The sequence below is a fragment of the Halichoerus grypus genome, chromosome 2, assembly GCF_964656455.1.
Source record: "Halichoerus grypus chromosome 2, mHalGry1.hap1.1, whole genome shotgun sequence".
Classification (NCBI taxonomy): Eukaryota; Metazoa; Chordata; class Mammalia; order Carnivora; family Phocidae; genus Halichoerus; species Halichoerus grypus.
In genome coordinates, this window is record NC_135713.1 from 2,402,539 (window position 1) to 2,417,027 (window position 14,489).

Here is a 14,489-nt window from a genome sequence, read left to right on the forward strand (position 1 = left end):
GGCCTGGATCCTGTGGACCAGAAGACAGAGCCATCTTTCTTAGACTCTGGACTCTGGAAACCTGCCCTTCCACATCCCTCTTCCAGCTCCAGATGCCCTCGCCAGGCCATGCGCGTGCAAGGGCTTGTCTTCTTGTGCCGTGTGCTTTGTCCTCCAGACTTCTCAGTTCTAAGATGACCGAGATGTATCTTCAAAATCTGTCCAAATTTCCTTTTATAAAAAGAGTGGACAAAATTCCAAAGCCACCCCAATTCTGCCATTGTGTGTGCATGTGACGTAAAGTACGGGTCTGCCCACATCCCTCTTGAAAACCAGAACAGAAGAATGCACACGGAGCTTTGGGCATTCAAGGGGGTCAGAGCTCAACAACAGGACGTCTTCAGGTGACCGTGTGTGCCGCCGTACGCCACGGTAACCACCCGGCTTGGCACGTTAGCAGATGGCAGCTTCTCGGATAGCCTCAAGATGCCGCCGACGCAGTCGTGTGCTAAACACAGGAGCGTCTCGCCTCTCAGATGGAGGATGGGCTCGCCCACTGGATGCGGCGTGAGATGGGCAATAAATGGCCGCTATCCAGGACCACCACAGGGCAAGAGACCTGCATAAAGGCATTTCAATATTTCTGCAAACTCACAAAGAATGAGCCATTTCCCTTTCATATTTAATAAAGATCTCCTCCGTCAGCTGCAGCCAGTGATAAGCGTAATATCCGTAAATGGTTAATCCTGGGATCACGGCTCAAGTGTTTTCTGCTGGTTGGAGCAAGAAAGCTGTTAGGAGCTGCAGTGTGCATTTCATAAACCCAAGGAAAAAAAATTTTTTTTGATTTGGCTTTTTACTCTATCTTAAATGCTTTCTTTTTCAGGGGTGAGATAAGGCCTGGTTCTTCCCATAAAACTAGAGCTTAGCCCGCCCCAGTCTCTCTCGGTGAAGGAGAAGGTCCTGTCTGTGCACAGATGTCTCAGATTAAATTGTACCTTGCAGTCCTTCCCGAGCTAGCACTAGATGGACTGCCAGAAAGGCCGGAGGCAAGAACTGAATTGCTTTGGTTTCAGTACACAGCGAATTTGGCTCAGACAAGCTGAATCAGTACATTAAATGTGAATCCCTCACAGATTTGAAAGCAGCCTTTAGCACAATTATTGACTGTGAGTGATGATTATGTCTAATTGGGGGAGACTTTTGCTACCTGTAGCTCGGCTGGAGTCACCCGCGCAGCGGCAAGGCTCTGCCTCTTAATTCAATGTTCCAGCTTGAGAGTGGCGGTTGAAGCTAAATCCTGACGTGTGTACACATGGTCGATAAACTTTAATAAACTTTACAGGTTCAGTAACTAGGCTGAGCATATAATTCAATTTTTTAATTCAGGAGAGGAAAATGGCTAACAAGTCTGCTGGCCTCCAACAATGCCCTCGCTCACACGGGCAGACACCTTCGGGAACGGGGACACGGGGCCGACCTTGCTCCTCCTGGTGCTGCTGGAGCCCACCCTCGCCTGGCCGCCCCCACACACGCCCTCCAGGGCCGGGGCCGGGCTCCGCAGGCCGGGACCCGCGGCTGCAGCTCAGGGAGGAAAACAAAGTAATGGGACAGTTTCACATCCTTTGTTAGGGGTTATGTCAATAACCAGGGGACGCGGATGGATTTCTTCATAGAGCCACTGGCTTGCCCGGACCTGGGTCCTTCTGACTCATTTCCACATCCAACCAGCAGTCACACCAAAGCTCCAGAGCAGGCTCGTTCTCCCCAAAGTTGCTGACTTTTCTCAGCAAATTAAAGGCAATTTTCTCATGGGTGTTAAATTTAGAATCTTATTTATTTATTTTTTTTGCGCTCTTCGGAAAAGACGTACACACACACGCACACACCAGATCCTGTCCATACACTGGCTGTGAATGTCTCTTTTCCCAAGTGTGTGTGTGTGTGTGTGTATGTGTGTATGTGCTGTCAACCCCCTAGCAGTGTTCTACTTGGAGTAAATTCATTTTGAATGAGCGTCAGGCCACTTGACATTATTTTAAAGAGCATTTATGGCAGAATTTGCAAATAAATTCCTTTCCTGGGCTGCAGACTCAAAGCTGGGCCTTGCTTCCCCATGAAATCATTCCTCAAGTCCTGCACAAGCTGAGTTGCCAGGCCTGTTTGCCATTAATTTTCCTTGTGAGGAATGGGCCGGCATCCACATGGAGTTGAGTTATGAATTTCTGCAAATTGGAGCATTCGTTAGAGTAATAAAAACACAACCTGTGGAGGTCTGCATTGAGAACAGCGGGCGGGGCAGGGAGGGGTGGGTTGGTAGGCCGTGTGCACAGGTGAGGGCCGGCCATCCTGCGAGGCCTGGAGCAGGCCCCTGCCCTCGCGTCTGGCTCTGTGGCTGCGCCGTGTCCCTCACGCGTGCCTGCGTCTCAGGGAAGGGCCTGGACGCGTGGGAACCCGCTAGGCTTCACGTCGGGGTGTCTGCTCCCACGTCGTACGAAAACCCAAGGGGAAGCCTTCTGCGAGGTTTGTGCACAACTTACGCAGCTTCTGTTCAGTGTTGACGTGGAGATCAAACCGTCGGGTCACGTCTGACAAGAAAACTATAAAGCTGTCTCTGCCTCGCCCTTCATTTTCGCAATCACGGTGAGCACTGTGTGAGATCACCTCGGGAGTCCGGGGCTGCTCCGTGCCGAGACGCCGCGCCCACACTGCACGGACCCAACCCCTCTGTCGGCGTCACAGGCCTCCCCTCGAGACACATCCACCCTCGGTGCCTCGAGGATCCTCACGACGATCAGAAAGGTACGCGTTGTGATCCCAAAACTTCACCACCAACAAAAAAGCGAGGTGACAAATGCTGTCCTGTGTCATGATGTTTTCTCTTGTTCAGCAAATGCGTCCTGAGCATGTGGTGGCCGCTGTCTGCCGAGGGACCGAGGGGACATCGGCTGTTAGGAGGCACGGACGTGGCCTTATGGAGGCGTGAGCTCCATGAGGCACACGGCCCCGGCACTTCGGCGCCCCCAGGGCGCGGTCTCTAAATCCTGAAGATGGCCCGCGGCAAGGGCCAGGTCCCGCGGCCTGTTGGCTCTGTGTGCAGCACAACTTTGAATGGAACCCCGGGACTTCAGGAGGGGGACAGGCCTCCAAAGGGGCGCTCGGAGTCGCTGTCAGGGCACAGAGGAAAACGTACACTCACAGCTTTCCTTTTCCTCCTCCCCGCCCCCCACGGTGTCTACTCCTCTTTGGTGAAATCCCACTGGTGTCGAGTACAAGCCTGACTATAGACTGAACACAAAGCTCTTATAGGATTCTTGTTGACAGCACCGATTCAAGAACAGAAGTCCTGATTTTCTTAAGGGCGAGTCCTCGGGCGCAGGTGCCGGCGTCCCATTCATGGTCCTTCCGTCCCAGGCAAATATGCGGGTCGCCGGGCACTGAGTTTCTCAAACAGACTGCAGAATGTTTCTGTGGCTCTTTCGTAAGTAATCCAGCAGGTGGTTTTTAAGGTTCTCCATAGTGCAGTGGACTTGTGGAGCCCTCTCACGCTGGGCTTGTGGGCACCGTGACTCCAAACCCCGTGCCCCAGAGATGGGTCCGCCTTCTGAACAGAGAGGCAGCATGCCCCGCCCGCCCGCTGCTGAGATGCACGTCCGTGCCCCTGTGGCCCTGGCTGGGCCGCTGTGTGGACGCAGGTGTGCTCTGGCCTGTGGGGCTGCCCCACTTCCTGTGCTAAGAAACCCCAATCCTGTGAGCTCTCATCCCACCCTCCTGGGGCCACGGGGCTGCTGGAACAGCATCAAAATGCAGGACTGCTGGGTGTGGGCCCCTGGTGTGCACGGGCCTGGGGACTGTGCAGGGGCGGGCCCTGGGCCTGGGGAGCGCACAGTGGGCGGACTGTGCAGGGGCGGGCCCCGGGCCTGGGGAGCGCACAGTGTGCGGACTGTGCAGGGGTGGGCCCCGGGCCTGGGGAGCGCACAGTGTGGGGACTGTGCAGGGGTGGGCCCCGGGCCTGGGGAGCGCACAGTGTGGGGACTGTGCAGGGGCGGGCCCCGGGCCTGGGGAGCGCACAGTGTGCGGACTGTGCAGGGGCGGGCCCCGGGCCTGGGGAGCGCACAGTGGGCGGACTGTGCAGGGGCGGGCCCCGGGCCTGGGGAGCGCACAGTGTGCGGACTGTGCAGGGGCGGGCCCGGGCCTGGGGAGCGCACAGTGTGCGGACTGTGCAGGGGTGGGCCCCGGGCCTGGGGAGCGCACAGTGTGGGGACTGTGCAGGGGCGGGCCCCGGGCCTGGGGAGCACACAGTGTGCGGACTGTGCAGGGGCGGGCCCTGGGCCGAGGTGTGCACAGGCGTGGGGACAGGGCAGGGGTGGCCCATGTATGTGCAGAGTGCAGTCATGACTTCCTAGAGGCACTCGCTCAGGACTGACGTTCATCAGCTCCTCGGGGGCCCCACACCTGCTCCATGGCTCGCCTGGGCTCCTTCCCACCGAGAAGCCCGCTCCAGTCACCGCTCCTCCTGGGGCTCATCCTCACCTCACCTGCACACAGCCCTTCTCACCATCTGTCCCCTTGGGCTCTGAAACTACTGTGATCATCTCTGTAGATCAACCACCAGAGTCCTGAAAAACCAGTCTGACATCTTCTGATTTATAACAGTTTTTTTGTATTTTAGTTGGGGTGCAACGTAGCTGAGACTCCTCTCTTTGCCTGGCTCCATTTTGAGCACTTGGTCTCGAATCCTTGGTTGAATCGTGTTTACTCTGCCCAGGACTTGGGACAGAGGGACCCTGACCTGTGACACCTCCTAACGTTTTACTCAGTCATGTGTGCTGAACAGAGGTTGGGTCTGAGGAGCAAGATAGCCGGTAGGAAACATGTCTTTAGTGAGTGCGGAACTCTATGCTCATTAGTTAACATGGGGCCGACTTGGATTTATTTGTTGTTGCTGTTAGAGCAAACTTCTAAGGATAAGTAATGCTCCACAAAGCTCCATACAAGGAAAGCCTCCCCCTCGTCATGTGTCCCCTGACCCCGTGGCGTCTTCCAGCTCATCAGTGGCATCTGCTTCCCTTTCCACGTCCACAGGCCCCCAGCTCCCTTAGGTGTCCCCTTGCCGTCCACCCCCAAAAGTGCCCAACTCCGCTGACAGAAGTGACAGAGATCTAAAACAAACAATAAAAAAACAAAACAAAAACAAAACAGGGCACTGAGTGATTTGCAGGTTGCCTAGGACCCCGGGCCCCTGACAGCTCTACCACCACTGGTTTCTTGGGCTGCAATTCATCCCCTTGGACAGAATGCATTGCTGCCTCCTTAAAAACGCAAACACCTCTAGGATGAGAAGATACCCAGGAGTTTGGGGTTGATAACTTCTCAACGGGAACAGGCAGCAGGACCCTCAATGTGAGGGAGACAGGGGTTCCCAGGACAAAGACAAATGTCTTTGATGGGGGTCAGGTGGGGGCGATTCCCGGGGCCGAGTTGTGAGTGGGCCGCAGTGTCAGGGCGCTTGGTCAGAAGGTCAGTGAGAAGCCCACAGGTGGGGCCGGGGATCCCCGCTACCTTGGCCGTCCTTGGCAATTGCTTCTAAATGCTGAGCCTCCACCTGGGACTGGCTCACAGTATGTGCACGTCCTTTTGTTAGGCTCTGATCTCTTCCTTTTATGAGCTTTTGTCATAGTTGAATTTCCCCATCACAGTCAAGCGTGCTCTGTTAAAGCGTAGTTTTTAAAGAATTTTGCTGGAGTTTTCCTGTCCTTGGAAAAATAGAATACCAGGTCATATTAGATGATGCTAAAATCATATATTAAAAATGTTTCAGTTTAAATATATTTCAAAAGAGGAGTGGCGTGAAATCAGCTGGCAAAACCTGGCCGGAGAAATATCTGGATTTCTACCAACCCAGGGAAGGTTAAATTTGGCTTCTGAGGTGACAGACTTGGCACATGGATGGGGCGGGGAGAGCAAGCCCCCAGCGGGGACACGCTGCTTCTGTGCCATCTTGCGTCTGTCTTTAGGTGATCCGCTGGGATCCAGGAGTTCTGCCATCAGAAGGGGCTGAGCAGCCAGCTCGTGGTCTGAGGATGACAGTAAGTTGCACCCACCATCGGGCACATGACTTCCAAGGACAGTCGCAGTGTCCTCCCGGGCAAGGCCGGAGCCCTGCTGGCCAATCTGACCCCAAGAGGGAGGGCTTGTTTGCGATTAGGCTGTCCGCCCTGAAGGTGGCTTGTGTTGGGTGGACGGGGGATGTCCGCGCTGGCTCACGGAAGGCGAGGCACCGTTGTGTATCATTCTCACACTTGGAATATTTAATTTAATTTTATTACCTACTTATTTTTCACAAGCATCATTGACTGAGCATTTTCAAGGGTTAATATCTATAAATTTGTATCGTGTACGTTATTTAACATTTATAAAGCTCTACCTAGTACAGTGCCTGGACACTGTAAGGAAGTCTGTTATGTAGTAAGATTGGGTTTTGGCTAATTTTTGCTGCAGGATTATGCATTCTTTAGACATTAAAACTTCTCTTTCTAAAAAAAAAAAAAAAATGTGTGTTAGTGCAAATAAAACCACTCACTTCAATCAGGCACAAAGACTATGAACAGATCCCCCTTGGTCTGAAGGGCTAATCCGGGCACTAATGACCAGTGTCCACCTCCTGCGATCAGGACGGAGCCCCTCGGCGCCCCCGCATGCTACGGGTGCCGACAGTCAGCAGAATGAGGGGAGGACTCTCCCTGGGTGTTCCTCTGTCCATCCGCAGCCGGGCACTGGGCTAGTGAGTTTGCACCCACGAGGACACTTCACGTGCCGCTCCACAGTTGACTTTCTGAACGGACCTGGAAGAGGATTTTTTTAAAAAGCTGCAGACACAGACACATCAAGAGTGCATTGCTTTTATCTCTGAAGAGGTACAGACTTCTAGTTACAAAGTAAATAAGTCACAGAGATACAAAGTGAAGCACAGGGACTACAGTCAGTAAGATGGCAGCAACGTCGCTGGGTGACGGATGATGACCATTGTGGTTGTGATGAGCCCTGGGGAAGGTGTACAAGGGCTGAATCACTATACTACACACTGGACGCTAATGTAACACTGCATGTTAACTGTACTCCAATGGAAGAAAAAGTATTGTTTTTACTTGCTCTTGGGAACCAAGTCAACACGCTCCCAGCCATGGTTTCCCGGGAGCAAGAGTTCCCTCCTCACTGCTTTGAAGGAACCAAGTCAACACGCTCCCAGCCATGGTTTCCCGGGAGCAAGAGTTCCCTCCTCACTGCTTTGAAGGAACCAAGTCAACACGCTCCCAGCCATGGTTTCCCGGGAGCAAGAGTTCCCTCCTCACTGCTTTGAAGGAACCAAGTCAACACGCTCCCAGCCATGGTTTCCCGGGAGCAAGAGTTCCCTCCTCACTGCTTTGAAGGATGCCAGAGTGCATTGGGTTATGATTTGTTGTTGAGAAACTAAGTTCCAAAGTGCTCACAACCTATTCATTTTGTTGATCTTTGAAAGACATCAGCCAGTTGAATACCCGAGTGATTAACACAGTAGTACACACACATAGACTCGGGTCTCGATCACTCCAGTATTCTGTAATATATAGACTGTATTAATTCCATAGGGTGAATATATATACTCTCTATAAAAACCACACGCACACACATGCTCACATACTCATCACTGTAGCATTCTGTAGTATATAGAATATATTAGACATGTATAAAGAATATTTATTCTGCACGCAGAGCATGCACGTATATATATTCTATATATGAACGACATACATACACACTCACAGCACTGTTCATTGCAACACAATCATCCCCTATTCAGATAATCTGTGTATTTGTATTTTCGTAACCTTTTGAAGGGTGAACCCCTAAGCCTCCTCCAGGGTAAATAATGCATTGAAGTAAAAATGGACTGTCAAACTCAGGCAACAATTAATTATATAGCACATAAATCCTTCCTTCTAAATGACTAATACACAGGCCTCCGTGCATAAATGTTTCTCTGAATTCTGTTTGAACTACTAGCCTCATAACATCAGATGGTGCATTCAGGATAATTTTCATTAGAAAAATAATTATAGGCTAAATATGGTTAATAAAACATTAACTATAAATTTGAATATTTTAAAAGCATGTCCTTCTAGAAGCAGCTTCTAATGAATTTTGATGAAAATACCATGATTACTTAAGAAAAAATAAATAGATGTGATTATTACACACAATTGTGAGATTGATGAATTACAAAAAACAATTTTAACTCGGAAATAATTATTCTGGGCAATCTGCTTCCTAAATATGATGATTATAAGGAGAAAAGAAGAAAATAATAATTCTTCACGGATGACAGAACATTTGGTCTAATTTTGATCCATTCTAGATTCATGAGTTTGTAGTTATTAGTCAATTATAAATCTCCCAAGTTTTAAAGTTTAAAATAATATTGAAAGGTAAACTCCTGAGGAAAGATTTCACACTGACTTAAGTCCAGCGAAAAGGCTCCTCCCCACACTGCCCTGTCCACCTGCCCCCAAGACAGGGGACGGCAGGTCTGGGGGCGGGTGTGATGAGAGGGAGCATCGGGCCTTTTTTTCAGGGCTGGACTAAATTCCTGCCCAGGCTAATAAAGAGCAGACTAGCCGGCGTCCCACACACGCCTCGGAGCTACTTCCCTGGTTGGCAATGGCCAAGGGACTATTGGTCACAAAAACGCTTCTTCACCTCATCTCCCACCCTCCCGCCCAAACTTGTCCGTGCAGTACAAGTGTTTTCCTTCACATACACCACTTATTTCTACAATACTTTACAGCATTTTCAAAGCACTTTTCTGTGTGTTATATAATTTTATCCTCTCAGGAAGCTTGCAAAGCAGAGCCACAATTTTATTTTTATTTTTGGGGACCTGAGATTGAGACCAGAAGGCTGTAAGTTGGTAGCAATCCCCCGGCGGGTGGGTGATGGAGGGCTCCCTGCCCTCACGGTGCCCGCATGTGTTCTCGGGTGTCACGCTGCACCAGAGGTCAACAGCTGGGTGAGAAACTCAGAAGTGCACTGAGCGGCGGCAGCGCCCTCCTTCTGAGCAGCAGGCCCCGGGGAGCCCTTCCATGCAGACCTACCAGAGAGAAGCCACGTCCAGCCATGAGCCCACGCAGGACCCTTTGAGGAAACCCTATACCTGCGTGCTCGTTGAGCCTTCCATTACCCAGGGCCAAGGGCAGCACCAGCATGGTGCTCCACACTCAGATTCAGCTGGATGAACCTGCAGGAGGCCGGCTGTTATTAGCCATGTTTTATGCATCAGAAACTATAAATGATGAGGTGACTTTGCCTATCTAAAGCCACCCAGGTAATAAGTTATGAAAGTAACATTCAGACCCCTCCACGAGCCCGTGTTCTTCCCACGGCACCAGAGGCTCCAAAGGTCGGAAGTGCTCCCGTCCCCCCGAGAAAGGAGCCGTGAGTTAGGAAACACGGTGCATGCAGGACAGCACCGGGGACACATCAGGTGCAAGGGGCACGTCACGACTCGTTTCACAGAGGAGCGAGCTAGGCTCAGAGAGGTTCAGCGGCGGGGGGCGCGGACGGCAGCTCTGACAGGAATCCCCGCTTCCCCACACACTGTCTCTCATTTTCCCCTGCAGCCCAGGAGAGCTGGTCTTTCTCAGCCCCGTCACGGCAGGCCCCACCATGAGCCTGTTGAGAGCAGACCCCATGTCTGGCCCTCTCTTCATTCACGGTCGTGGTGATGCCACACACCATGGATGTGTCCAGCAGGTGCTCCGGGCGGGAGGCCGATGCCCACCCCCAGGCCACCCGAGCTGGCTGCCGCACCACCAGCCCCCCCCGTCCGCTTCCCCACATGGCCTGCGTCCCCCTACTGAGACCTGAATCCCTAGCTTCACGATTCCAGCACAAGTGAGTGAGAAACACACGGATCCCATTTCCCTGAAATCACATGTGATTCGACAAATGAGTAGAAGGGCTCCGGCAAAATACATTTAGGAATTTTTCTTGCTTCAAAATTTGAAAAATAAGTTTGAGATATCACAAAATTCTGATACGGCGTTCCTTACCATCTGTGCCACGGAAGGATGGGGTGACTAACGGCTGAGCTCTTGGGGCCTGAGGCAGGGAGTGTGGGAGCGTGGAGGAAGGGTCTACTCGGCCCCACTTCGGACAGCAAAGCCCTTCTTGGACGGGACCAGGCCCCACGAGGAGCGTCAGGCTGACAACGATGTTTACAACAGTAGAGACAAGCACAGTCTTCAAGCACATCATGGATCTCCTCAGAAGGTCTCATCCCGTGAGGGCAAACCGAGGGCACGCTTCTACATTGTTGAATAAGCCTGGAAACTGATGTCCTTGGCAGTTACACGTCTTCAGGCAGATCCCGTTTTACCCAATTCCCTTCCCGCGAGATTTTAAATGAAGCTATTCTGTCCACTAGTTTTCCACCATCAGGCTGAGGAAGGGTAAGTGTGGCCTGCAGAGCAGGGACCCTCTGCTCCCTCACACCCACGGGGGGCGGGGGGGACCACGCCCGCCCTTCCCCAGCCCCGTCCAGCCCCGTCCAGCCCCGTCCAGCCCCACGCTGCCGGCCCCACCCCAGCCTTGTGCTCAGCTCACGCAGAGGCCAGGCCTTGCTCAGAAGGTGTCTGGTCTTCTCATGCTAGAGCCGGAGTCTCCTGGGGCCCCGCTCCGGAGGGGGTCTGTGCCCGAGTCTGGGAAGCAGAGCAGGCTGGGGCTGGAGGGGCAGCTGGGGGGGCTGGGAAGTCCTGGGAGAGGGTGGCTGCGGGTGGGGCTCGCAGGCAGAGGACGAGGGGCTCTATCCCGCCACCCCACCATGCTGGCAGGGAGGTGGGGGGCAGAGGGGCACTGAAGACTCTCCCCAGGTGGGCTGAAGCCTGGGGGTGGCAGAAGCATGGGAGCTGGGACGTCTCTGCTCTGCCTGCCCACGTCGCTACTGACTGGTGACCCTCTGTGTCCACACCTTTGCATCCGGCCCCTTGTGACACCTCTCAGCCTAGGGCAGCCAGCCCGGGACAGGCCCCACGAAGACCTCTGTGTCCCTCTGGCTACTCCTTTTCCTACCTTTGCTCAGACTCGACAAAGGCTGAGGCCCAACCAGCCTCCTGCCACCCCTTGTCATGATGGTGGTGGCCCTCAGGGCCCACTTCTCGGCCTGGCGTCCGTAAGCCCAGGGCGCCTGGCCAGCTACAACACCTGCCTCCACACGCAGGGCCTCGTCTGGGTCTCCTGGCCCCAGCGGAGACCCACCAGGGAGCGCTTGGCCCCCATTCATCCCCGGGGCACGCCCTGCCTCCCTCCACTTCTCCCGAGCTCAGGTTCTGACCCGCTCCAGGGGCCAGGGTTGGTGTTGCTGGGCCTGACTCCACCAGGTGCCGAGGCCCACAGCTCTGCGCTCATCGCGTCCCTCCCACAGCACCTGAACTCGGCTCGCTAACAGCAGGTATGCTATGTCTGCACCAGGTTAAAGCTCCAAAGACGCACATGGGAGCTTTTCTTTCCCTGAAGCGGGGGGGAGGGGCCTCCTCATTCTTCTGCTGCACCCCCCTCCTGTGTGGGTCCCACAGTGCCGGCGGAAGAGCTGGGGGGCCTGCCACTGAGGCTAAGAGGGCCGGAGGGACATTGGAGCAAACACAGTTTGAAAAAATCAGAGTCCAGGGAGAAAGGACCCGTGCCGGGCCAAGGTTTGAATGGGAGCTGGCGGGCCGGTGAGGCTGAGCTGGGCATGTTCTTACGATCTTGCTCCAGATCACTTTGAACAGGAGTTACAAAACAACAGGATTCAGTGAACAGAAAGTACCAGGGAATTCCCCACATACCGGGCACAAAGTGCAGAGAAGGTGAGGATTCCGGTCTGCCGAGCGCTAATTACCAGGATTCGACAACATTCATTATCAGCAACTTACATCTTCACATGGTCCAAGGAGCGACTTTGTGAAAATACCTGTTTGCCCTACTTTCACTGTGGTGTCGTGGGACTCAGTGGGAGCGCCCCCGGTCGGGGGCCCGTCCCTGCGCTCCGCAGCCCTCCCTGGATGGCTCAGCAGGGAAGGGGGAGTGCACATCAGGGCACCTGAAGGGGACGGCCAGGAAATCAAGCTCTGCTTTGCTCATCTTGAAACCACATCGAATGTCCTGTTTTTGCATTCCGAGGTTGTGTGTGTGTGTGTGTGTGTGTGTGTGTGTGTGTGTGTAAGTGCACGGAACATGGACAATGCTGCTGAACATCCAAAAGGCAGTTGCCAAAATTTTTGGTGAGTTCATTGTCAGTGAATCAGAAACATATGACTTAAATTATCATAAAAATCCATGTTCAGAATTTCACGAAAGCTGCCTTTGGTGAATGGGTGCCCGTCAGAGAGGGCTCGGAAAGGGACAGGCAGGGACAGGGCGCACGGTGGGGGCACCCGGTCAGGCTGGCCGAGCGCCGGAGCCGCGGTGTCCTGCCGCTCTCTTGCTCTTGTCGGCCCGCAGCTCAGTCTTCTGCAGCCCAGGCCTGGCCTGCCGGTCCTGCCCTCCTCCCCCCTGCCCCGCCGTCCCTTTCGGTAGTGTCCGTGAACTTGTCAGCACTTCTGTCCCCGGGGCCTGGCACAGAGCCGTGCCCGACGACTCCGATGTCTCCCCAAGGTCGTCAGCGATTGACGCTGGAGGGGGCGACAGAGGGGAGCTCCACCCGGCACCAGCATGCGCCCTGCCTTCTTGGGGAAATCGGGCCAGAGTGGGCGTGTGTCCTGCGGGTTTGGTGGTTCTCAAGAAGTGACAGGGCGTCTTACTTCCTTTCCACTCTACTTACTTCTCACGGGATTAAGGAGAAAGAACAGTGCATCTGGCGACCGCTTCACCTGCCTCGTCTCCCTCCACCCGGCACAAGCCGCTGGTCTCCCAGTTCACGGTGGATGCTCCGTGGCCCCGCAGCGTGGCACTGTCCTGCAGATAGGAACACGGGCTCCACAGCACAAGGCCCAGCGCACGGCGGCATGCGCGGTCCCTCACCGGTCCCAAACTCCAAGCTATCGTCCTCTCCGTGGGTCCCTGCAGAGTCGCACTCAGCACACTTTCATGCTGCTGGGGTCTGTATTTTGACGCTAGAGGGAGAGCTCATTGCACTGGGCACCCCCAAGCTAGCTACTTCTCCGTCACTGGAGGGTGGTCTGCTGCGGAAAGCCCTGCTCGGCATTGTCAACACGCGTCACCCGCTCTCTCTCTGCTGGGTGAGGATGCGGCTCCTGGCCATGGCGGCCTTCCCGACTCACGCAGGTGTTAGTGCCCAGCATCGCTCTCCTGAATCCACAGGCAGGGCCCAGAGGAAGACCTGCTCCCCGTCTAATGCCCCACGGCCTCGAGGAAAGGCCCCTCCAAGGCCATGGTTGTCCCAGTGCCCAAAGGAAGGACGGACAGTGGGCCCCCGCATGCGGGGCTGGGGCGGCCGAGCGCCCTGGGGGAGGGAAGACGTCACGAGGTCATGCACAAAAATGCAGCAGATTCACCGACAACCAGTAGTGGTCGCCCCCGTGGTGCCCACGTCCTTTCCTTACCCCCCCCCCCGCCGTTCCGCGTTTCTGACCGCGGTTCGGGGAGTACTAATGACCCCTGCACTCCCGTAGCTGCACACGGCCATCGAGGAACACTCTACAGCATTAAATAAGTTATATTTTCTTGCGAACTGACGTGTAAGAGGATACAGTGGTTCCCGTGGCTGGTGGGGCACAGGACCACGGGCGTGTGGCCCCACGCAGCAGAGATCTATCCTCCCCAGTTCTGGGAACCAGATGTCCGAAAGCCAGGTGTGGGCGGGGCCCTGGGGGAGGCTCCTTCCCGCCTCCTCCAGTCTGCTGGTCGCAGGCGGTCCTTGGCCTTCCCTGACTTGTAAATGCACGCGCCCACCCTCCGGCTGTGTCCTCACGTGGCCTCCCCCCTGGGGGGGTCTCTGTGCCACATAGCCTCCTTAGAAGGACACCCGGTGTTGGACTTAGGGCCCACCCTACTCCAGGATGGCCTCGCCCTAACTTGATGACAGGGGCAAGGACCCCTTTACCAAATAAGGTCACGCACGCAGGTGTCAGGGGTCAGAGCGCCAACACGGCTTTTGCGGGGGACACAGTGCAAACCACAGGTGCATGTTAGGCTAGAACGTGTGCCGAATGACGGGATTCCGTACACTGGCAGCTCATTCAACGTGGATGCTAGAACTGCATATACATTTATTTTTCTGTAAATACTTCAGTTAAAACAAATGAAAAATCCCCCTTTTAAGTCATTTTGTTTTACGTGTTGATATGCTCGAATTACAATATCTGTTTTAACTTTAATAGGGGTTTAAAATATTTTAGGAGAAAAACAAGTTGAGAATGTAGATGAATAATCTAAGTTTTAATTTGTAAATGTACTGTATTTGAATATACTCCATTTTTCTATTATTTGTATCTGATGATAAAATTTACTTCTAAGTCTTTACTATTAACAGAACA